The following is a 22,450-nucleotide window of genomic DNA, read 5'->3' on the forward strand; positions in this document are numbered from 1 at the left end:
TTGCCCCAGAATGTGTTCTTCAGGCCTTTTGTTATCCTGAAAACAGCTGTCCTCATGTGGCTTATCCCAGGGACAGTGAGGAGGATGGGAATGAGAGAGCATGGAGGACTGTCCTTAGAAAATTGAGGACATATGAGAATATACTCTTATCTCTATGGAATTTCTTCAAATAGAAGCCTATTATCTTACTAGAGCTTTTGGAAAATACTCCTCCTTGGAGACGATACAACCAAGTGTAGTATAAAATCCAGGACCAGACTTATGTGGTGACCCAGGTCAGCTCGGAAGATGTCCTGGGTTGTGAGAACATCTCGCTCTACCAAAAGCCATCTCTGCCATCTCCAGATGGCTGCCTGAGATGTTCGTGTGAAGGCTTTAGTATAAGGCTTAAGGGTTAGATGTCTATAAACTGTGAGATGTATTCCTGTGAAGGATGACATTTTAAGCTTTTGTTACTTACACCTTACTGAGAGTCATACATAATATGGTTCTTGAAAGCTGGTTTTCAGAGGGCAGTGGAGAAAAAGTATCAAGACATTGGTGACAAGAGTGAAAAGGAAAATGTACCTAAAGGGGTGATAGAACAATAAAAAGAATGTTTCTTTTATCACAAACTTGCCAGCATTGAATAGACAAAGTTATTACTCTCAGCCACACGGCTGCTTTAATTTTAGGACTAAGATGGCTTTTTAGGATATCAATTATTTAAAATAGAGGTGTTGAGAACATTGGGGATTTCATCGTCAGTGCTCTACAAGTTACAGCTGAGTGATCTAAAGAAGTCACTTACCCTCTCCGAGCTTCAGTTTTGTTCTTTCATAATAGAGACACAGTAATACCTGAGCTGCTTACATCATGGGGTGATTGTGAGGTTGCTCCCAGTAAATTTCTTGAAAAAGTAGCAAATCATTTACACTTGCTGTTAGTGTAGGAGGAGAGTGCTGTGAACCTCCCCTAATGAACCTCAGTGGAGGTTATTTTTGGTGAGATTGTATATATATACCTTTCGGGTCTTGTTCCTTTAAACTTTGAAGGAACTTCTATCAGGTTCTGAGAAAAGTTTTAATTCAAGGCACAAAAATGTACATAAGGATATCTAGCCAACATATGCTCTTTTAAAATAGAAAAGCCATTCTTTGATTATCTTCTCAAAGTTATTAATTTGTATCAGATAATTCTAGAGATTAGACATGCAGAGTTGCCTTTCTAAGGAGCATGGTGTGTGTGAGCATTTGTGACCCACGGTATCTGTCACTTTGTTCCTCTGTTCCAGAGATCACCTGGCAATTCACAAATATGGCAGGATACCTGTCCTGTGTCCTTGTGTAACTCTCAGCCTGTACAGGGCTTTTCCCTAGAACAGCACCATGAGGTCCTTAAGGACAGAGACCAGGACTTAACAGGTGTTTGTGTCTCTTGGCTTCCAAAAGTAATTATTGATAAAATGAAAATGTGGCTGAGACCGCATGTCAGGATGAGGAAGAAGTGGTGCCTCTGGGCAGGTCTGATCTTCCAGGCAGGTGGCCTGTTCCTGCAGAACCAAAAGGAGACTCTGCTGGGCCAGGGTGAAGGCTGTCCTACCCTTTCACAGATGACCAAATTAATAATGCTAGCCATGGGTGTCAAATAAAGGGCATCCCAGTTTAAGAAATACATGAGAAGTTAGGAGGCAATTCAGTGGACAGCTGTCATGAAGATAAAAGAGTTTAGAAAAGAAGGAGGAAGAGTAGAGGGAAATACTGGGTTTATTTAAACCTGACAAAAAAGGAACCTGGAAAAACTGTCATAGGTAGTTGATTTTCAAACATACATGGGGATGATAATATAGGATGGAGCTTCTCAACCCCTTTTCCTGGCAAGGCGCTCCTAGGAAAGGATATACAAGGCCCACAAGGGCAATCAGGTGAGGCTCTTCAAGACTACATTCTACAGGAAGGCTGTGACACTCCTGGGTCCCACCCTGCCACCAGAGGAGGGGATCAGTAGCTTACTTAGCAGCCTGCAACCTATCCCAGGCTTTGGGGAGTTTATGAGCTCTATGTTTGAGCTCATCCCCAAATTCATATGTTGAAACCCTAATCCCAATGTGATGGTATTAGGAGATGGGGACTTTGGGAGGTGATTAGGTCATGAGGGTGGGGCCCTCATAAATGAGTTTTGTATCCTTAGAAAAGAGACCCCAGAAACCTCTCACCCACTTTTTTTTGCCACATCAGGTTGTCGGGAGAAGATGCACCTGCCTGTGAACCAGGAGGAAGGTCTCAACAGACACTGAGTCTGCTGTGCCTTGATTTTGGAATTCCCATCCTCCAGAACTATGAAAAATATATGTGTGTCATTTAAACCACCCGGTCTATGACATTTGTTATACGGCTGCAACTCACTGAGAAGGGACTTGTACACCTATTAGGGTATTGATATACAGAACACAGTACTTTAGGTAGAGTAAGAAGAACTGGGGTCAAAATATTATGAAAGACTGAAATGAAAGGAGAAAACACTTTATTCTTCAATATGAAATATACCTGGATTGTTTTGTCAAAGGGTGTGTGTGTGTGTGTGTGTGTGTGTGTGTGTGTGTGTGTGTTGGCTTGTCTTCAAACCTTTTATGCACTTTAACTTCACTAACTTTAGGAATACGAGTGCTGCAGAGTTACCCCCAAGATCATTTGAAGGTTTAATTATTTACATTTATTTTATATTGATTATAGTTTTGGGATTATTGAATAATGCATTATTGAGTTTGAGTCAGCCTCTCTAACGGAAGATACTAAAGGCTGAATAAAACAAAAACTGAAATGTGCTGTGCAACATGTACAAAACTAAGTAAGTGTGAAAGAACTTTAAGGTTCATGTAAGACAAACACATTTTCTTTTAAAGGTTTTATTTATTTGACAGAGAGCACACAATCAGGGGAGCTGCAGGCAGAGTGGGGGAAGCAGGCTCCCCATGGAGCAAGAAACCTGATGTGGAGCTTGATCCCAGAACCCTCAGATCATGACCTAAGCTGAGGGCGGTTACTTATCCGACTGAGCCACCCAGGTGTCCCAGGCAAACATATTCTATATGAAAGCTGGATCTGAGAACCTATGTGATCCTGAGTGTAAATGTCAGGGTACAAGCAAAAATTCCAGGTAGTCTTGCAGACTTTTAAGGCACAGACCTGGTAAGACCCAAGTCAAGGTTTCAAACAGTAAAGGGGGACCCAGGTAATATATGAATTATAAATGGAACAAACAGAAAATTTCATACGTTTCATAAATGATGAAAAGGAGTAGGAAAATAGGATGGCAGACCTGAAGGACCTAGGAGGGGAGGAGGGGTCTTCTGAGCTAGTGGGTGGGGGAGGGGCTGTGGGCACACCTTGTTCAATTGTCTCTTCCCTCACCCTCAGAAACTCTTTGTGACCCTGCTCTGTGATGTAAGCCTGGGGAAGATATATATTCAGGGTTTGCACAGTATAGGCTGTCTTGTGTTTCAGACAATGGAGATCAAACATTGGAATGTTCTCTCATTTCTGAATAGCGATACTAAACCATGTCTGAGCTTTGGCTCAATGTGCTTGGAGACTGATCCCAACTTCACCTTCCTGTGTGGGTTGGGATTCCTCCTTCTGTTCTGTGCTACCTGGTGGGGATTCCATTTCCAACTTGGAAAACCAAAACTACCCAAAAGGTAAGAAATCCTGTGTGGGGGGGGGGGGGGGAGACTCAAAATAGATTATTATGGTTTACATTTCTAATACCAAATTAATCTATTTTTAAGATTTTATTTAAGAGAAAGCAAGTGAGCAGAGGTGGGGGGTGGGGCAACAGGGAGAGCTAAGCAGGGAGTGCAATGTGCGGCTAGATCCCAAGACCCTGGAATCCTGACCTGAGCCCAAGGCAGACACTTAAACAACTGAGCCATCCAGCACCCCAATCCCAGGTTTTAACAGGAGTTTGGTAGAGTCAGAGAAGCACCTAAAATGGGAAGTTAAGAGAACAGACATTCACTCCTCTAGGAAAAGAGGCCTGGCAGGGGTAATGATTAAGAAAGGACTAAGGTTTCTACTTGAAACTACAGTCTATCTGGGTGTGGTGGTGGTTCTTGGATAAAATCCCAATCACAGGGAAATCTGTAGTCCTGGATTGGGTGATTTTGAGAGGATGAGGTCTGTGTAAGAGAACAAAGTTTCCCTGCACTCGATCATATCGAGTCACATTCCCATGTCCAGCATCACTCGATCAAGCCTTCCTTCATGCTGGGCTGATCAGGAGAACACTGCTAAGCCTCTGAGAAGACAGTGGGGTCTGAGCTATGACCTAGGATACAGGGTCCTACCCGAAGCAGCACAGATGTGACTGTTGGGCTTCATTTTCTATGTCCTCATTGAACAAAGGACTTCTGACTGGGAATACCAAGTGTGGACCTCCCAGACAAAGTCGTCCCCTGAGTTTTTCAAAGAAGTAAATATTGACAACATTTTATCACCTTAAAAACTGAAAAAAGCAAGGAACACAATGTTCTATTAAAGTCCTAGAATTCTTGGATAAAGAATGTTTCCATTTCCAAGAAAAGAGTAAGACATGGGTCCCAACACGCCTCATTCTTTTCATTTTTCTTCTAGAGTCAGGGCAGAGCCAAGAGGAGGAGGAAAGGTGGGACTCTGAAAGGTAAGGTTCTGCCTATTCCACCTGAGCTCTCCAAGGCTGATCCTTGCTGTCCTCTCCATGAGGGCCCAGTCCATGAACTCTGAGGATGCAAGCCTCTAGATACATTCCCTCTCAGAAAACAGAGGCCTCAGAGGAGAGGCTCATGGAAATGCAGCCAGAGTGCAAAAACCTTCTCAGATTCCCTGCTCTGACCATTACTGAGTATGAATCAGTGATGGATCTGGACAATGGGTGCTGCCCAATGGGTGGCTGTGTGAGATTTCAAGAGTCAGAACTTCTGTCTCCTGACTTTGTCAAAGCTGGATACTCAGGAGTATCATGGATACTCAGGAGTATCATGGATACTCAGGAGTCTTCCCTGACCTCTCTCCTTCAGGGAGGTGGTATGATCATCACATGGATAATTTACATGCAAGTACTTTATACATGAAGCAAGATTACTAACCAGCTTCACATCATTGGCCATTTGCCCTCATCTATTGATTATTAGGGCTTTCAGAGTCCCAACATCCCAAGGATGTCCCATATGGGGATTCCTGTATCAATACCTGTGTTTCTACTTTCACTATATAACTCCTATTTCCTCAGACAACAGATGTTACCAACAGGAAGTGGAGGTGAACCGGAAGCTGATCTCTATTTTAAGAAGGTGACCAGTTTTTCCCCTCGATCCTGTTGCCTCTTAGAGCACATTTTATGCAATTGCAGGATTCACTGCAGTCTGTCATAGCCACGGGAGGGGGTTGCCATGGGAGCAGATATTGGGGTGAAGGCTACTGAGTACACTGTGAAGTCATAAAGGTGGGGCATTGTGAAGGGGCATCAGGCTTCAGGTGGCGCCTCCCTCGTCAGGCCTGCATGGCCTCTTCCCCTTGTTCTCGTCCTGGCTGCAGTTTTGTACCTCCTGTCTCCTGCAGCCCCCTCGGCTGGCATCATGATACCATCCACTTTGTCAACCGTTATGTCCAGAACCCCTCCTGTGAGGTATGTAATAGCACAACTGCTAAGATCAATCGGCTGCTGTTCCTACAGGCCCTGGAAGATTCTACTCCCTTGGCTTCCACAGCTCCTGTGACTTCTTCATCATTCACTCTATCCCCTGACTTCTCAGCAGTCCCTCCAGGAGAGCTAATACCAGCTTCGCTGCCTGAGCCTTCCCCACCACCTGGCTCCAACTTCTCACCTAACCCAGTAATCCCTGTCACTGATTTTTTTCCACCCTCACTACCCAGTGATTCTTTGCCACAAGAGCCCGTTCCTCCCTTGGATTCCAAATTCCTAAGGCACCATTTCCCACCCCAGCCCCCTGCCTTTCCTCCTGTCCCACCCCATCATGCCCATTCAGTGGACTGTAGTGTCCAAACAGAGACTATCTCTAAATACCATCTTCTCTCCGGACCCTACCCTTTCCCAGGATGTCAGCCCCTTACTGGAGATGTCTCAGAGGGTGAATCCCACTGAGACCTTTGCTCGTCATGATGCACCACCAACCCGATATGTGTCACCACCGCCAGACTGCAATTTATCTGTGACTCAATCTAAACCGATTTTCATCTCAAGAAAGCCTGTTCCAGAGAGCTCACCCCCCGAGAGCTCTGGTGGGTTGTCTACTTATGTGTCAACAATCACAGGCATTGACACCTCCAGCTTGTCAATTGTAGACCTCCCTTGGTGGCAAACTCATGCCAAAGACTTCTTCCCTTCAAGCCTGGCTCCACGTGATTTCCATCAAGAGTTTCTGGCCCTCCATTCTTCAGAGGCTTCTTCCAGGGGAAACCCTGCAGCCAACCTTTTAGAGCCTGGTAACCTCTCATTTCTCAGCCCTGATGCCCTGGCACTTCTAGAGAAACAAGTTCGAAAGAGGTGTGACTTCCTCAGGTGGAAGGAAACAAAGGGCTCTTTTCCAAAGCAAACATTGCTGATAAGCATGATTTGGCATCCTCCCTTCCTTTCTAGAGCAGCAAAGGCCAACCAAAGGAGCTGCATATGCATCAGCAGCGCCCATATCCTACAACCTTGGAGGAGGGCCATTTACAGCAAACCCCCATCTAGCTCTTCTGGGGTCTCCAAACTCTGCATAGTGAGTTCTTCTTCCCTGCTACTGATGCCTCAGATAAAATCTCGAATGCCTTCACAGAGCAGGAATCCCCAGTAGTTCCCCATCTGCTTCCTCCATCCTTGCCTGAGAACCTGCCTCAATTCCTGCCTCAACCCCAGCCCCAACCCATCCCTCATGTCCAGCCCCAGGCCCACCTTCAATCCCCACTCCCAGTCCTGCCATCTGGTCCTCTACCCGACATCAAGATCTGTGGAGTGTGTTTTCACAGACCTCAAAATGATTCTGAGAGTCTCAATTCAACAGAAATGGAACATCTGGAATGGAACATGTTGCACAAGGTGCAGGAACATGTGTGGAGTTTACCCACTATTGTCCAAAGTTCCCAAGAGGATTATTGTCCTTCAGCTCCTAACCATTCTCCCAAGCCCTGGGACTCCCATGCCCATGCTGCTTTCTCAATCCGTCATGCACAGTTTCCTCTCAGTGACGAGATTCAGAAACTAGTCACCTTCAAAAGAGGCTCATCCAACAGTGGTGGGGCCTGCCCTGCAGGATCTATGAGTCTCTTGCACTGATGAGTGGTCTGAGTACTCTTCCACAGCTACCTGTGTCTCAGCACCATCGTGGACGCTCAGGGATCTCTAATAAGAGTGAGATCAAATTGAGTGTCTCTAAAAGTGTGTTTGTGGAGGACCCAGAAATGCTTCAGCTAGAAGACAGTGACCTGGTGAAGTCAAAGATGACCTGGAGAAGGATCAGTGACACAACCCTGAGAGTGGCCCAAAAGATTATCTGTTGAGTGACCCAGTTAGCTCTTCAGATAATGAATTGGGGTATGATTCTGAGAAATAACGTAGGGGCCCATCAGTGAAAAACCCCATGGTGTCTGTGGAGACTATGGGTCAGAGACAACTTGAAAATGCCCTGAAGATACCTTTACACAGAAAGTCTGAGGAAATCAATGAGGGTCAGTTGCCTGGGACTGTGCATAAGTCATGGCATACTATCAAGCAGACATCACTTCTTTCTGAGAAATCCCAGACTGAAGTAAAGCAGAGAAGTTTGCCACCATCAGAGGTTGAGGACTACTCCCTGAATTCCTTCCAGGAGCTTCCCTTTGTTGAACCTAGTGCAGAACAGAAGCTGGAAGACCATATTAAAAGGTTTAATAAGAGGGTGACTTGGGGCCTTCCCCCTACGGTCCTTGAAATCATAGAGCACTTTTAATTGAAAGAGTCCACATTCCATTCTAGCCTTTCCTCCTCAACCTACGTGATTTCTGGGGCAAACTGTAAACCTGGGAGCTTCTACTCCCTTGATGGAAGCTTGAAATCTCTCCATGGAGACAAAGCAGGAACAGCAAATTCAGCCCCCATCCCGGATTGTCTTCTCCCTGCCACCTTAACTTTGGGGAAGGAAGAACAGAGAATTCTGAGGCAATCACCCTCTAATATCAACCATCAGTTTTCAGAGGATGTTCTGAAAACTAACTATGGCAGCCAGCCTCTTACACCTGTCAGACATGACACCATAGGCAACAGACAGCCCCCAAGGCTGCCTACAAGGCAAAGTGGGTTCAGACATGAGCCAGAGTAAGAGTGCAAATTTCAGTGTTAGGAGAAGAGAGGTAGGAGAGGAGGGCACAACAGAACCTGTTGTTGTGCCCTCAGAGTCCAGGGAGATATTCAGGACCAAGGAATTTCATACACACCCATAACAACCTAGCATCTTGACAACCAACAAGCCAGTTAGCTCCCAAATTATAAAGTGGAATAAGGATCAAGTCAAAACCACCATCCCACTAAACATAGCAATTCTACAAGATCCTAAATCATTGAATCTCAAAGAACAACCCTTGAATGAGTTAAAGCTTACGATGGAGAACAGGGAGCATAGCCAGGCCCAAGCCCAATGCACTGGCCTGCCCCCTGCCTCAGATTATTTGACTTAGAGGGCCTCACTGACTCATGCTGAGGGTGTCTCCAGTGCGGACAATGAGAGCTTCCCAGGTGCTGCATGTCCATCCAGAGGACAGAGGAATTACTATGGAACAACAGCAGGAGCCCTGGGTCCCTAAGCATGTCTTAAGTGCAAGAATAAGAATCCCCCACCAGCTGCAAAGACCATTAGACCTCTGGGCTCCAAGGCACAAGAGCTTGGTGGAGGGGATGCAAGACTGGGAACATCCTAACGGAGAACAGTTTCCCTACTGGAGATATGGCATTGATAAAGAGGTTCCCTACTCAGGACGCGATATTGAAGATAAAGCTGGGAAGCCAGCCCTCCCAGACCCTATCACAGAAGAGTCAGCTTCCTCCTAAAAGCCTTTCACAGAAGGGTCAGCCTCCTTCTGCAAGCCTTTTCAGTAAAAAAATGAAGGATTTTTTGCAATGGCTTCCTCCTGGGATAAAATGTAAAAGGCAAGAAAACTCCCATTCACCTATCATCTGTGGAAAGCAGAGGCCTGCTTAAAGTAGAGCTGCCTTTACTGGGATGCCCGAAGCTCAGAAAATCATGACAGCTCTTGGGAAGTTCCAAGAGGAGAAATGGGGTATCGGCATGCAATAGGCAGCACCTACCCTCAGCAGCCCATTCCCTCCCCAACCAAGCTGGGGAAAACTCAGCAGAAAGCACAAGTGCAGGCCCAGGCACAGCCTGTCCTGGGGTATCCTTTCAACTATGGGGTTCCCGCCCGTAAGGAGACAAATACCAGGTCGTGCCAGCAAGAAGCTGTCTTTGCTGGCCAAGGTCTTACTGAAAGTAACAGCTCAGAAACAAGGATAGACAGTCCCGGAAAGTTTTGGCATTCAAGAAGCAGCTACTGCATCAGAAGTATCCCCTCTCCATGCTCCTCAGGGAGCCTGCGCCCCACCCAAATGCTGCCTGCGGGCATCAAGCTGCCCAGTGGCCTTCCGCCACTCTCATGACTCCTAAAGTCACTCTGTGCAGAGAAGTGTGTCTACTATTTAGATAGAAAACTTCTCCAGAATTTCCAGTGAGAGGGTTTTGAGGGGCATTTCCTACCCCAAAATAATCCCTTGTGAGGAATAAATATTTCTCTAATAAAGTGATGTCTGTTCTGTGTATTATCTTGGGAGCATGGGTTTTGGGGAACTCAGTTTAGCTGTTACTGATTGCTTGCTTTGCCTTCTCAAAGGTGACCAATCTCGTGGAGTTCTTGAGAAATATGTATCGTGTAACCCCAAAAGCCCCCAAAAGCCCATTCCCTCTCTGATGAAGTTTGAGGAGATGGCCTCTCTCTCCTGTCCCATGGCTTAGCCTTACTGAAAATGTAAAGTAGCTCACCCCTCTCCCCTCATTGAATGTTTTAACACCTTTTACAGCAAGTCTTCTATATCTGAGGAAGATCAAAGACAGGTATAATTTTCATAAAATAATTATTAAGCCACTGTTGTTTCTTCACTGTTATTGTGTTACAGTAGCTTAATCATTATTTAGAAGTCAGTGATCAGAGGATTCCACAGGTGGGTAACCTCTGAATGGGAGTGTTTTCGGGGGGCAGGGTGTTGTTTGGGTTGATCTTGATCTGGTTGGGGTAGCATCAGAGAATACCCTAGATGATGCTAAAGAATCTGTCCTGTGAGTCACATTAAACTTGACATTGAGGTTTCCAGTGGAAGTGCTTCCCTTCCCTGGGTGTTTCTTCAGGCTGCTGGACTGAGGATGTTTTTTGCAGAACAAAAGCATCACTTAGCTGTTAGTGGTAGGAATGTTGAAAAGGCAGCTACCATCTTCCAGGGTAAGACAACTTTGAAGAAATGAAAAGGTGAAAGAGGGACCTTGCTGGTAGAACAAAAGTTTATGTCTAATCGTCCCCTTCTCAGGACCCTGTCCCGCTCCCCTCCTTCCTCAGTCTGATCCAGGCACCACCACTTTGAGGCAGACTGGAATCTGGCACAGCCTACTGATGCCTTATACCAAAAAGTCATGGTTCTGTTCCCTGAGTATGCAAGCAATACCTGCAGGCTGTTAGGCATGGCATTCCCTTTGGGGGAAGGTGATCTTGGTGCCTGCCTTCCATCCACACTCGATGACAATATGTAAGATATGGCCTTTACTATGGCTAGGATGGCGGTATGCCACCTTCAATATTCACGACCTTAGTGGAGTCATGGTAGCTCTTCCGCAGAAGGCGTGCAACTTATGAACCAGAGGTAAGTTCTAGACTGTGTACCAGGATACACATGTTTGGGGGTCTATCATGGAACTCCATGGAATGCTTTTTTTTGGAGGGGGGGGGCCAAGATGGCACACATTCCCACACTTACAATAGGGCTCTGGAGGGAAGGCAACTCCACCTCAGACTGGGACTCAAAATGGGGTGAGTGTGCTAGAGAACACCTGAGGTAGTCTTCTGGACAGTCTCAGGACTGCTCAGGGCTAAAACAAAAAAAACAGGTGTCCATGACCTCTCTCACTACCACACTTGTAGCTTCGTGTGAGGTTATCATTTACCCTATACTATTTGAATGTTGGGGTCACAGAAAGAATGCAGATTTGATGCTGTGGAGGCCCTGAGGGGGACAATAGGTGGGAAGGGGCCCTGGGCATGGAACTTAAGAGGTGAGGAGGAGATACAGGTGGCTCTAACATCTATGCGGACAGACCAGCCAATAACCCAGCCTGCCGGTTCCTACATAATCTCATTTTAGGGTCCATTATGGCCAATCCAGAGTACTTCACACCACCCATAGAGCTTATTACTGGCAATACTTCTGCAATCGGGAATACTATAGTCTGACATTCTGTCCCTTTGCCTCATGCCCCTGTCCTTCCAGCTTATATGTCCCTGTTAATTTTTCTACTCCACATCATCCACTTTCCACTTCTTGCCTATCAAGCAAGGCCTTGTTCTTCCTTTCCTCACTGATGGGTTGTCGGGTAACCAACATGTAAAAAGCACCAGTCCAGCATAGGAAATAGAGTCCATGGTACTGTAACAGCGTTATCTGGTGACATGTGGTAGCTGCAGTTGTGGTGAGCACAGCACAGTATCGAGTTGTATACCTGACACTAATGTAATAATGCATCAGCCATTCTTTAATTAAAAAACAAAAAACAAAAAACAAACAAAAACAGGCTCCAGTACAAGTGGACCCCATTTAATTCCGTTCAGTTCTTCCTGTCTGGAAAAATCTAAACTCTCTGCCTTTTTGGAAATGCCTTTCTGTATGTAACTGATTATTGTTGGATTAAATCTCCCATGTCAACTGAATCTACTCAAAACTGAGTCTACTGATGCCACATGAAATTCAGCCCCAACACTACCTGGAAATCATTCATTCATTCCACAAATACTTATCCAAGATCTACTAATGTGGACAAAATAAATGGAGTTAGGTCACTATTTCCTTAGTACTTCTCTCCTCAGTGTTCTCAGATCTAATTTATTTTATATTAAATTTTATTTGACAGAGAGCAGGAGCACAATCAGAGGGAGTGACAGAGGTAGAGGGAAAAGCAGGTTCCCTGGACACCAGGGTCATCACCTGAACTGAAGGCAGATTCTTAACTGACTGAGACACCCAGGGTGGTGTCTCAGATCTATTTCAAATTTCCTTTATTTTCCTCAAACTTAGGCCATCTTCACTTGCCCAGCAGATGTACTGGACCACAGTTCACAGAGGAGCAAGAAAGCAGTGATTGAGCCTCTCACAAAACAAAACAAAAAACAAACTCAAATCCTTCCAAAAAAATATCCCATTCTTCTTTTCCTCTTCCTTCCTATTATATGGAAAGAGGATTCCTTCCCAATCTCAAAGGAAATACACTTTTCTGAAATGTCTTTATTTTGAGAGAGTTAACTTCTAGTCTTGTTGGACTGATCTACCCTTGCCAGGTCTCCTTCTGACCCTACACCCTGTCCTTATGAGGCACCCAACATCTTTTTTTTTTTTTTTTAATGATTTTTACTACAGAAATGTTTAAAGATGTCCAAGAGCACATAGAACAATATAACTTCCCACATATCTGTCACCCAACTTGCACTGTTATCATTGGGCGGGTGCCATACATTGATTAAAGTGCAACGCCCTTTTAAACCTTGCCATCCATCTCTGAGACATATGCTATGTGTCCACGTCAAAGCTCTCACATTTCTTTGATATTCATCACCTGTGGAACACACTTATTCACAACAGGTGTACGCAGCATTGCTGACAAAAAGGCACTGGGCTTTAGAGGCTTTGGCAATCAGTTCTGCTCTGCTTATAGTCAACCCTGAGGAGCCATTTGAGTGACTTCCTCAACCCCACACAAGAAGTAATCTTACGGAGCAAATTCAGGGCAGAATTTCACTGTCCCTTAATCACTAACTGTAATATGCAAAAAGTATAGAAGAACACTGTATATGTTGTTAAGGACTTGAAACTATGTGTTTTCAAATATTTAGAAGAAAAATATGTCCTGTTATTTTCCAAATAAACTACTGTGTTTCACCTTAAATGAAGTAATCAAACACTCCCCTCTTTCCAAAATGGCATTAAAAGTAAAAGATTAGATGAAAACTGCTCAATGTCATTAATCATCAGAAAAATGCAAATCAAAATCAATATTTACCAAAACTTCAAACCCACAGGATGACTGAAATCAAAATGAATGGAAATGTTGGTGGGAATGTGAAGAAATTAGAACACCCACACAATGTTGGTGGGAATGAAAAATGGTACAGCTATTTTAGAACACAGTGTGGCAGTTGCTCAAAATGTTAGACATAGGGTGAACATAGGACCCAGCAGTTCCACTTTTGGTATATATTCAGGAGAAATGAAAACATAGGTCTACACAAAAACTTGTAAACAAATGTTCATAGCTATCTTATTTATGAGGTCAAAGACGAAACAATTCAAACCTCTGTCAACTGAGAAATGGGTAAATAAAATATAACATATCCCTATGATTTAATATTTTTTGGAATAAAAAAGACCAATGCATGTCAAAACAGGGATGACCTTGAATACATGTTAAATGAAAGAAGCCAGTCACTAATGACCACATATGATTCCATTCACATGCAATGTCCAGAATAGGGAAATCTAGAAGCAGAAAGTAGTACATCTTAGAGTTGGAGGAAGGAGGGGGAAGGAGAATGATAGCAAAAGGTTGCAGATTTGTTTCTCTTAAGTCATGACAACGTTTTAAAATTGACTGTGGTGATGTCTATGCTGAAAATCAAGGAATTATACATGTTAAATGTGTAAATTGTATGGTATGGGAACTATATTTCAATAAAGGTGTTAAAACAAGTAAAGGATTTAAAAACTAATGCTTAAGGATGACAAGAAGGGGAGCATAAAGGACAAAAGTTGTCAACACATTTTTGGAAGATGGAAATCTGGTGGAGGAGTGGTAACAGACTATCAGAGCAAACGAAGTGCTGGCAAATCAATTCACACTGCAAAACCCAGGAGACATGCAACCTGGTGGCACTAGAGAAAAAAGAATTAGGGGTTCCCTGTTGGTAACCATGTTGAACTATTGTTCTTTGTTGGTTTTGTATAACATGTAACTTCTAAAATCTTTTTTTTTTTCCCCAAGGGGGTTGGTCTTTGCCAGTTTTGTAAAACTCTGTTGAAATGTTAGCATGTTTCAAATGTGCAAAGAGGATCCCAGGTTTCTTGCATTGGACAGAACCTGAGACAACTGTTTTAAAGTTAGCATTGCACACATCTGGGGTCGGGGTATGGTGGAGGCAGTAGCTTCTGAAATCAAAGCCAGAAATCTCAAAGGTTGGGTTAAATTCACTTTTAAAATGTATTTAAAAATAAAGTTGTGGAAAAGTTGCATAGGTGGTAAAGCCATAGATGGTAAAGCCATATACCCTTTATCCAGATGTACCTATTAAGATTTTGACCTGTTTACAATCTCTCTCTCCTTTTCTCCTTCACCTTCTCTACATATAGGAAAACACATATATGCATATGAAAATTATGCATACACTCTTGAATATTTGAGAATACATTTCATGCATCACATACTTTCTCCCTGAATATTTATTTCATAGTGTATTTCTTATTAAAAAGAATATTTTCTGACAGCACAGTAATCTCCTTTGGCAAATTTCACATCGATCTTAAACTTTTAACTAATCTCCCACTCAAATTCCATTTTTATCAACTTATCAAGTAATGTGTGTGTGTGTGTGTGTGTGTGTGTGTGTGTGTGTGTGTGTGTATCTGTGTGTGTAAACCTCCTTACAGGATTTAGTCTAGAATCACACACTACATCCAGTTGCTGTGTATCTTTAGTTTCCTTTCATTGGGATCAGTTTCTCAGCCTCTTTTAGAACAAGGCCAGGTTTGAAAAATCAATTCAAGTTGCCATATTTATAACCCCTTCTCACCTGGAAATTTTTTTTGGTGGAGCTTATCTTGCTCAGATTTTAAAGGATATTTTTATAGTTGTGAATCCTAGGGGCCTATTTAAAAACAATTCCAGAAATTCAAAGATATGTGGAGGGATTTTTCTTAACAGACATACGTCCTCCAGTCAAGGGAGGGTATGTGAAGTTGGGTGGGTTAGAAGTGTACTTTCCTTTGGGAGGGACAATGGTGAAGCTATGGATGCAGGTTAAGAGAGGAAAAGAAGGCTGTCATTACTGGCAAACTCTCTGCATATGGGAGGGAAAGGATTGGTTGTCTACGGCCAAGACTGATTCATCAGCAAGGGAATGTAGGCAAGTCAAATAAGGAAATGATGCATGGCTTAATTTCAATAGTTTATAATCTAAATAATGAAGCCATACGGGTTCCAACTATTAAATGACCAGGTAGCATGGGGAGAAGAAATAAATACATATAACCATCAACAAAGATGACATTATTATTTAACATTGGTAGAGATGACAATAAGGTATTTTGGTGAAAAGGTAGAAGCTATGTGGGAAAAACAGTTTTCATGGAAGCAATAAACATAGGTGACATTCAAAAAACCAAAAGGTATTGCTAGGTATAGTTATAGTTGTGCTCATTAGACATTATGCTAGAGGATCCCACTTCCTAAATCAAGGTGAGTTTGGTCTGCTGTGATGCAGCACCCTTGCTCTGTAAAATAAAGGAATCTTTAAAAATGTTGGGGGGAGAAAGGGGACTTGACAGAGAGGGAAAAAGGAGCAGCAGGGAGAGACACTATATGTGTGGAAGAGAACCTGTAGGGTGTGAATAGCCTAAGATGGATTTGGGGAAATGAAAGAATTACTAAAAGTTTTTAAGTTCTTTGCCTCAGTTCCATGGGTGTTTAATTCCCTTGTCTCCCTCTTTGTCATGCTTTCTGTTCCTTGGTAAAGCTATTCTGCTTTCTCATGCTTTTTAGTGAAATTTTGAATACTTTTTGGTATTCAGTACTTTTGGATGCTTTTGAGGAGCTATGGGGGTGGGGCTGCTGCTGAGTCTATTTCTGGCTTCATACAGGGAAAGATGCATGAGGGAGAGCTGCAGCTGAAGACAGAGTAGATCTTGAGGATGTAAATCCCAGGGTAGAGCGAACCTTCAGAGATGAACTGAGGTCCAAAGTGAGATGACCAAGTAGAGAGAAGGGTCTCAGGTAATATCAGGGTAACAGGGGACCGAGAACATTTCACTAAGGTAAATATATGATATGTGACTAGGTGGAGCAGGAAGGTAGGCTGGAGGCATCTAACAGGCCAGGAAGGATGTACACATCTGCTGGGCTGGATAGTGGGGGAAGGGTTACATGTGAGCTTCTCTCTCCTGTGCTGTCCCCTCCCCAGCACTCAGGAACCTTTGGTGTCTGAACTAAAGCCCTGTGATGTGGGCCTGGAACTCTAGTCTAGCACATGGATTCTCCATGCCCAGCTGCCTGAGGCAGGAGTGCATTTGCAATGATGTGAATCATCTTTGTCTGAGAAGCCTAACTGCACCATGGCTGAACTCCAATTACACTTGCTCAGTCTTCCCATCCCTGCCTTCCTGGGTCGGGTGGGGCTCCTCCTTCTGGTGCTGTGCTACCAAAAGAAGAAACAGTGTTTACCAGTACTTTGGAAACAGAGATGTCAATCAGGTAAGTAAAGCCCCTCAGAGATACTAAATCTTTCTTTTCAAATAGATGAATTGAAAAAAACTTCCAAATGATGCTTTTGCTGAATCTTACAAATTTTAAGTAGTTTTTTTTTCTATTTTATTTTATTTTATGAGTCTCTATGCTCAGTGTAGAGCCCAAGACAGGGCTTGAACTCATTTCGCTGAGATCAAGACCTGAGCTGAGACCAAGAGCCAGATGCTTAATCGATTGAGCCACCTAAGTGCCCCTTCAGTAGTATTTTAATTTTCATTTGGTTTAAAATATTTTTTTTCTTTTGAGTCTCCTTTCTTGGCCTGTGTATTAGTAGTGTGTCATTTAACCTAATCTAAACATGTTGGGATTTCCAGCTATCTTTCTGTAGTTGATTTCTAGTTTAAGTCTACTATGGTCTGAAAACATACTGTGTGTGATTTTTTTTAATTTTTAAAAAATTTTTTATATAAACATAATGTGTTATTAGCTCCAGAGGTACAGGTCTGTGAATTGCCATGTGTGTGATTTCTATTTTATATTTGTTAAGGTGTGTTTTGTGGTCCTAAATATGGTCCATCTTAGTGAACGATCCATGTGAGCTTGAGAAGTATGTGTATTCTGTAGTTGGATGAGGTATTCTATAAATGTCAATTACAGCAAGTTGATTGATGATGTTGTTTGGGTCAACTATATCTTTATTGGTTTTCTGCTTGCTGAATCTGCCCAATTCTGAGAGAGTGCTGCTGAGATCTCCAACAATAACAGTGGATTCATCCATTTTTTTTTCCTTGCAATTATACTAGTTTTTGCCTCACATATTTTGACACTATGTTGTTACATGTGTACCTGTTAGGGAGTGTTCTGTCTTCTTGGATAACTGACCTCTTTGTTGTTATATAATGCTTTTCTTTACCCCTGATAATTTTCCTGTTGCGAAGTTTGCTTTGTCCAAAATAATAGAGTTACCCTTATTTTCTTTTTGTTAGTGTTAGCATGGTTCATTTTTTTCTGTTTCTTTGTTTTTAATCTATCTGTATCTTTATATTTAAAGTGAATATTTTATAGGCAACATAAAATTAGTTCTTGTTTTTTTTTTAATGTGCTCTGACAGTCTCCTCTTTTAATGAGTGAATTTAGACCTCTTCCATTTAGTGATTTTATTATTTTTTAAAGATTTTATTTATTTGACAGAGAGAGAGAGACAGCACAAGTAGGCAGAGCAGCAGAGAGGGAAAAGCAAGCTCTCCACTGACCAGGGAGCCCCATGCGGGGTTCAGTTCTAGGACCCTGGGATCATGACCTGAGCTGAAAGCAGCCACTTAACCTACTGAGCCACCCAGGTGTCCCAGGTGTATTTTAGGTATAGTAGGATTAATATCTCTATCTTATCTGTACTGTTTGCTATTCATTATACCTATCCTTCCCCTTTTTCTCTGCTTTTTCTTGTTTTAAACAAGTATTATATATAATTGTATTTTCTTACTTTTGTTAGTCTTTCAATTATTCTGTTTAAAAATCTTTTAGTGGTTGTCCTAGTGTTTGTAATATATATTTACAACTACTCTAAGTCCACTTACATATAATGTTATACCACTTCATAATGCAGGAGTGTCCAAATCCTCCTGTCCCTTGTAGCATTGATGCCATTCATTTTACTTATCCATATACTAAAATCACCCAACACATTATTATTATTATTAGGTCAATTGAGAATAAGATAAATGAAAGTTTTATTTGATCATCATTTATTCCTTCCCTTCATTTCCTTTATGTAGATCTGAGTTATTTTCCTTCTCCTCTAAGAACTTCTTTTAACATTTATGCAGGGCAGGTCTGTTGCTGATGAATTCCCTATTCTTGTCTGTTTTTATTTTTATTTTTTACTTTTGCAGGATAATATCACTAGATATAAATTTTGGATTGATGGTTTTTTCTTTCAACACTAAGCATTTCACTCCAATTTCTTCATTTCATGGTTTATGATAATATGTCATAATTTGTATGTTTTTTTCCTCTAGAGGTACGGTTTTTATTTCCCCTTGGATTCTTTCAAAAATTTATCTTTAGTTTTCCTACAGTTTGAATATGATTTGTCCAGGTATAGACTTTTTTAGTATTTCTCTGCTTGGTGTACACTCAACTTCCAAAATATATCACTAACTTGTTATTAATCTTGGGAAATCCTTGGCCATTATAACTTCAAACATTTTTTCTGTTCTGTCTTCTTCTGGTATTCCAATTATATATCTATTATACAATTTGAAACACAGTTCTTGGATATTCTAGATTTATCTAGATTGGATATTCTAGATTAACACTAATAAAATTCTCTTTCTCTTTGTATTTCAGTTTGGAAAGTTTCTACTGTCATATATGCAAACTCATATATTCTTTCCTTACTGTATGGGACTTACAGATAAATCAATAAAAGGCACTGTTCATTTGTCATACTGCTTTTGTTTTCCAAAGTTCTAAAGTTCTTTCTAAATTCTTTTGATTCTTTCAGGGAATTTCACTCTCTTGGCTGTTTTTGTATGTTTTTGTATGTTGTCTACTTTTTCTGTTTTTGTATGTTGTCTACCTTTTCCATTAGAGCCCTTAACATAATAATTGTGGTTATTTTAGATTCCACATACAAGAATTCTGAAATTTGTCATATCTGAATATGCACCTGATGCTTGGTTTGTCTTACCAGTTCGCTTTTTCTTGCCTTTAGCATGCCTTGTAAGGTTTCTTTGAAAGCCAAACATGATGTATTAGGTAATCGGAACTGAAATAAACAGATCTTTAATGTGAAATCTTATGTTAATCTGGTCAGGTGTTGGGGTGGGTTCAATATTTACAGTAGCTATGCAAATCAGAGGCTGCAGTTTCCTCTAGTGTCCTTGTTTTTGTCTCCCCTAGTGTCTTTAGGTTTCCCTAACTTTCCCTAAATAGAAACTATACCTTGCAGCTCTGTTTAGCAATGATCCTGTTCCTACTCCAGAGCCATCAATACTGTAGCAAGGTGTCAGGGGAGGGGATATGATTAATCATTCATCTTTTAATGGGCTTATGTCCCTGGATTATGATGTTCACTAGTGTTTAAAGGTTTTTGTTTTGTTTTGTTCCACTCTATCGATGAGAAAGGAAGCCTACAGGGGGCTGCTGTAGTTGGGTAATTTACCTTCTCCCATGGGGCATAATGCTCTGGTAGGCTTTTCCCATTGAGTAGGTTTGTGTTATGGAAAACACTCTGGGAATATTTCACAATGTTTTCAAAATGGGTTTCCTTTCTCTTTTCTCTCCAATGCTACATTCCCCTGACAGAAACTTGAGCACCTTTTTTTTTTTTTTTTTTTGGTAGCTCTACTGTGAGAACTAGGTTGGATTCCTGGTAATACAACCCATAAATAAATGGGGGTCCTCCATTAGATTTGGATCCCAGGAGTCTCTCACTCTCATGCTAGCCCATATGCATCCTCCAGCAATTTGTCAAAGTGTCTGTTTAAGTGTTCCTACCAGTGGAGAACTGTTGAGCCTCCAGTGCCTTCTGTTTCAGGTAAGCGAATCTTAGGTATGATTTTCTGCACTGACACGCTCAGAAGATTTGAGGTAGAGGTTTGCCACTATGGTTCCAAGAAATGTCATTGGTTTTTAGTCTGTTCAGCATTTTGCTTCTTTCACAGACTGAAGTGATGACTCCCAGGCTTTTTAAATGTTAGATCTGGAACCAGAAGTTGCCCTTCAGAGAATGACTATTATCCTGTTCCTCTTCCCACATTTCTAAATGAGTTTGGTAGGGTCAGAGAAACACCTAAAATGGGAAGTCTAAGGAAAGAATAGACATTAACTCCTCTAGGAAAAGAGATCTGATAGGGTGAAGAATTAAGGAAGCACTAAAGTTTCTACTTGAAACTCATAGTCTATTTTGGTATGGTGGTGGGTCTTGGGTAAAAGCCCAAACATAATGATTCTGTAGTTCTGGATTGGGTTATTTGGAGAGTATGAGGTCTGTGTAAGAAAAAAAAAAATTCCCAGGTCTTGATCATGAGTCACATTCCCATGTCAAGCATCACTCAATTAAGCCTGCCTTCATGTTGGGCTGATCAGGAGAACAGTGCTGAGCCTCTGAGAAGAGACTGGGGTCTGAGCTATATCCTAGGATGCAGGGTCTACCTAAGGGAGCACAGATGTGACTCTCAGGCTTCAGTTTGTATGTCCTCATTGAACAAAGAACTTCTGAGTGAGAATATCAAGTGTGGACCTCCCAAATAAAATCCTCCTTTGTTTTTCAAAGTAAATATGGAAAATATTTTATCACCTTAAAAATTGAGAAAAGCAAGGAACACAAAATTCTATAAATTAAAATAAAGTCCTGGTATTCTTGGATAAAGAATGTCTCCATTTCTGAGAGAAAAGTGAGACATGAGACCCCACCCCTCATTCTTTTCTTTTCATTCTAGCATCAGGGCAGAGCCAAGAGGAGGAAAGGTGGGACTCTGAAAGGTAAGGTTCTGCCTATTCCACCTGAGCTCTCCAAGGCTGACCCTTCCTGTCCTTTCCAGGAGGGCCCAGTCCATGATCTCTGAGGATGCCAGCTGCTAGACACATTCCCTCTCAGAAAACAGAGGCGTCAGAGGAGAGGCTCATGAAAACACTGTCAGAGGGCAAAACCCTTCTCAGATTCCCTGCTTTGACCATGACTGAATATGAAGCAGTGATGGATCTGGGCAATGGGTGCTATCCAATACGTGGCCATGTGAGACGTTAAGAGTCAGAACTTCTGAAGTTCTGAGACTTTGTGAAAGACCTGTGGCATCATGGATACTCAACTTCCTCTTTGAGGTAACCGTTGACCTATGTTTCACATAGGGTGGTTTTCAGTAATACATGGGATAGATAATACATACAAAAGCCCATTGTGAATGATCAAATAATGCAAGTCTTATTATCATTGATCATGTGACCTTGTATCCTAATTCTTGGAGCTTTCCAAGTCCAATCTACCAAGGATATCTTTAACGGACACTATATTCAGTCTCTTATAAGATCTCTCGCTTCTATCTTCACCATTCTCCTGGTTTCCCAGGGTGGAGAACTTGCCAGGGAGAAGTAGAGGAGGCAAGAAAGGTGCTTTCTCTTGTGTAAAGGTGAGTAAACATTACCTTCTTTCCTGTACCCCTCTTTTAAGCAGAGTCTATGTATTTCTAGGGCCTCAGGGAAGCCTGGGATTGACATGGGATGGAAAATTCTCAGAGTTAGAATTTGAAAGTCTTGGGGATATTGGTAAGTGCGGGCTACCTTTGCCAGGCCTGCCAGGGTCACATATGTTTCCTTAGGTCCTGGCTGCAGCTTTGTAACTCCTGTCTCCCACAGCCCTCTAGGCCGGCATCATGATATCATCCATTTTCATCAACTATTATGTCCAGACCCCTTCTGTGAGGTGTGTAACAACACAACTGCTGAGGTGAATTGGCTGTTGTTCCAGAGGCCCTGGAAGATGCTACTCCCTCTGTGATCCCCTTGGTTTCTACAGCTTCTGTGACTGACTCATCATTCACTTCATCTCCTGACTTCTCTGCAGTTGCTCCAGGAGACCTAATACCAGGCTCTTTGCCTGAGGCATCCCCCAATCCCCTCCTTCTCACCTAACCCAATGACCCCTTTAGCTGACTTTTTCTTACCCTCACCGCTAGGTACTCCCCCCCACTAGAGCAAAAC

Source organism: Enhydra lutris, unplaced genomic scaffold (assembly GCF_002288905.1).
Source record: "Enhydra lutris kenyoni isolate GAN:26980312 unplaced genomic scaffold, ASM228890v2 scaffoldscaffold33, whole genome shotgun sequence".
Classification (NCBI taxonomy): domain Eukaryota; kingdom Metazoa; phylum Chordata; class Mammalia; order Carnivora; family Mustelidae; genus Enhydra; species Enhydra lutris.